Source organism: Eurypyga helias, unplaced genomic scaffold, assembly GCF_000690775.1.
Source record: "Eurypyga helias isolate BGI_N326 unplaced genomic scaffold, ASM69077v1 scaffold3833, whole genome shotgun sequence".
NCBI lineage: Eukaryota > Metazoa > Chordata > Aves > Eurypygiformes > Eurypygidae > Eurypyga > Eurypyga helias.
In genome coordinates this window covers 61,707-65,796 of record NW_010239115.1, presented here as the reverse complement: position 1 = coordinate 65,796, position 4,090 = coordinate 61,707, and positions in this window count along the sequence as shown.

Genomic DNA, 4,090 nt, shown 5'->3' with positions numbered 1-4,090 from the left:
GTTGCCCCCCGCCTGCGCGGAGCAGGGTTTCCTCTCGGGAAAACGCCAGAGCCATCCTGCCTCTGACATTCCAGAGTGCCAAATAGCTCTTCTGCATTATTTCATATGTGGTTGGGGCTTTTTTGGGGGTTGGGTTTTGGTTTTGTTTTAAATCTTTGGTTTTTTACCCACTTACCCACTGTGTTCAGGCCAGCTGTGTGTGCCCTTACCATCAGTAGTTCTCAGCTCTGCAAATGGCCCCGCTAATTCTACGCACACCTTGTGGATCTCGAGTTTGTCCCTCCGGATCCTCCTGAATAACAACTCAGTGGAAGTGAAACATGCCTGAACCCGATGCAGAGAAAATGAAGGAAACACTATTAAATACGATTATTGCCGAAGTTAATTTTCCAAAACTTTGATACTGTTTTCGCCAAGTTGCCTCTTGCATCCCTTAAGACATGACAAAGCATTGAAACTATCAAGCAGCTGCGCTTCTTTGCACCAGCTTTGTGGCCCAGCATTGCTTGGAAATACATAAAAGCGGTGATGTAAAACCTCCCAACATAGGGTTTTCTATACAATCAGGTATATCCTTGCAGTCTGTGGGTCCTTTAATGTTGGCGTTAGCACTGAGGTGTGCGTGCCCAGCGGGTTGATGAGCAGTGCCCTGACAGCAGAGGCTCAGGTGTATGCCCTCAGCTGCCCTTCGAGTTTATAGGACGGAAAAGCAGTGCGTACAACTGTTTAACGGCCTTCTTTATTTCTTTTTTAAATTTTGCAAAGGTATTTTCTTGGTCAGGAAATGACTTTAACAACTGAAATAACTGATGAAGGTAGGACAGATTTTTAATTCGGTCTGTGTCTTGCATGGACTGTTGCTGTGGATGTTGCCTGAGTCCATGTTATTTAAACTTGTGTTGCATGAAGTTCATTTGTGTGAACTGCATATGCTTTCTTATATCCATAGGTTTAGCTCATATTTTAGAGAAATGCTCAGCAAATTTTTTATTGAAAAATAGGTTTGCTTTTAATTTCTCCATTCTCCCTATGTGCTCTAAGTGAGAATGTCTGGCTTGGGAAGTCTTTGAAGTATACATAGAGGTATCCTTTTTATTTAGATGTGTGTATTGTGTTTTAGCAGAATAAATAGAATCTAAAGACATAATAGTCATATAATTGGAGTCTATACACATAATAGTCATATGTATCTATAGTTGCATGTAATATTAAAAAGACCCTTTAATATTTTTAAAGTATCCATTCTCTTTAAATTTAACATACCAAATTTGTGAAGGGATATTTAAGAACATTATTTCAAGTGTGTTATTAAATTACTTCAAACATAAATGCCTGCACGCTCATTTAAAGCCTTAAAATCTTCTCTAACAACACCCTTGGAGCAGGTTGCGTGAGCATGGAGGTTGTAGTTACATAATAATTTACTGGTGCCTCCTTGACATTTTTATATAATCCATTTGGCTTGCATCTTGTATGTTTTATTCCAGCAACACACTAACTGCTTATTCTTCAAGTGACACAGGGTGTTTTTCGTGTTCTTAGGGATTTTTTTAGTTTTTGCCAATTTGAATGGACTAGCATTTTTTTTCATCAACCTACTCTGAGTTAATGTAGTATCTACACCCTATTGAGAACTGCAGAAGCCTTTCCTATGGCTGTCATTTCCTGATGTCGAACCTTTCATAGTTGCTCAGTAGTTTTCTATGAGAAAGAAGCATCATCCCATTCAAATTTATTGGTGGTTATCAATTGGAAATAAAACGTGGCAACATTCAATTTATGTGGTTTAAGGCATGTTATTTACTCATTGTTCAGGTTGAGGAGTGGGGGTTTCTTTGTCGGTTGGGAGTTTTGGTTTTTTTTTGTCTCTAGATGTAATAGATTATGATATTTTTAGCATTCTTCCTGCAGCATTTTATATTCATTAATTGGAACTAGTATTTCATTATTCATGTATTTGTGCATACTTGTGTAGTAGCAATTTGGTGATGAGATACACAACATAGATAATTTGATGAGTATTTTATTAATGTTAGTAACAGTATTTTAGTTTTGAAATCACAGGGTCCAACTGTAAGGGTTTCTCTCTCTCTTTTTTTTTTTTTTTTCCCCCAGAACAAAGTTCTTCCTTTGCATAGTCATTAGAGAAAGTATTCCGTATAGGAGTATATTTAGTCAAATGGATCAGGCAGCTTACCGAAACTGCAGTTGTTAGTTTACAAAATATGCGGAAAGAGTTAATCTCCAGTAGAACTCAGCTAGGTTTCCAGAACACTAAGTGAAATATCCACATTCCCCCAGATGATTTAATTGACTTCTGACCTCTCCTATACTGTAGTTTCAAAATCCAAGTAGACTGTTTAAGCCCTTAAGTACCGTCTCTGTCAGGAGCTTTGATACTCAGTTACTGTGTTACAAAAAAATTGTTTAGAAATTTATGGAGCTACGGGAAGTTTCGTAGGAATTAAGGCAATCCTTTAATTACTGTGTTTTTCTTCTGTTGTTTTGTTGGCATTTGTTTGTTTTCTAGGACCTCTCTCTCCAGAAGTCTGTTTTATACAGAAATTTTCTGAGTGCATACATAACCAGAAGGAAAAACAGATGCATCCAGTAGGTATAGAAATAATACATCTCCTACTAAACATATCTAAGTATTAATTATTAATAAAATCACTGGACCTTCCATTTTTATGTGCAAAAGAGCATGGCTGCTTGCAGCAGAGATTATTTTTGTGGCAAGACAGTTGGCACCTGTGTAGCATATCCTCTCCGGGAATGTAACAGAGTCACCATCCTGGTATTTCATGAGGATATAACCTTTCAAATTTGAGGAATAAGCTCACCATGAAGATGAAGTAGTGGAGCACAAACTTCTTAGTTTGTTCCCTTCAGACGCTGAAGGATAACCGTCAGGGCTTACCATGGCAGAATACACCCTTGGTTACTTCTGAGATCTGACAACTCAGCAACTGTTTCTTTAAAAATGAAAGAGATAATAATCTGAAATGCAGAATAAAATGTCTGCTTGCATGATGATGGGGTAATTATTCTACTCTGTGGATAATTCTGCATTCCCTAATCTACTAATACATCTGCCTCAGTTGGTAGCTAGCCCATAAACTTCTGTTCAGTTGAGCAATCAGCTCTCCACCTGCATGTGACACGCTCATGAAACAATTAGAGACAAATAGATTCCTACTCTTTAACTGAGTTTTTTTTAAAAAACCTGTGACTGTAACACCATCTTTAGTGCTGTGGATTCGCTAGTCTGAAGATCACTGTCGATGTATCCTTATCTATAGGAGGGTTTTTTAAAACAACTAAACTGCTTCCTAGATGGCAAGAACCACATTGAAAAAAGACACTTCTGCTGAAGTGAATGTTTTTACAGATCATTACAGAATTGCAAATAAATTTGTCTCAGCTGACAGTGCAGGAAACAGTGAACAAAATAAAAAAGATGCTGTTATTTCAAAGGCTTTTTTCCCGTAAGTTTACTTTGCTGCTCACGTGTCCCAGGGTTGTCTTCACTGAGGTATATCACAGTTTTCTAAGCTCGGAAGTAGTGAGGCAAGTGCCCGTATACTCTCTCTCTTTCTCCTCTGGGAGCTGATCTGACTATCTGCTGCCAAACCTAAGCCTTTGGCTTCATGGCTCTCACCAAATTAGCCAGTCTGCCACCCCAGTAAGAGATTCTTCCAGGTCCTAAGGACAAATTCCATGTCTGCAAAAGGAAAAGTCAGAAAAGCAAAGAAACCTAGTACTTTTTACCAGATAGTTCGGTAACCCACTTTTTTTTGGTTTTGTGAGCCCTAGGTAGCACCCCAGTGGCAGCTTGGTCATGTGTAGCATGGTGACAGCATAAAATCTAAATCTTTACTGAATGCTGTAAGGAATGGTATTGGCCTGTCATCCTTTATACTTGCATGTGTACATCGCACCAGTGTGACTCTTCAGCCACTCTGAGAGCCAACATGGAACATGCTTACGTAGAAGCTTGCTTGCTAACGTGTCCACAGGAATGATCTTAGGCGGATAGAATCATAGAATCACTAGGTTGGAAAAGACCTTAGAGATCATCCAGTCCAAC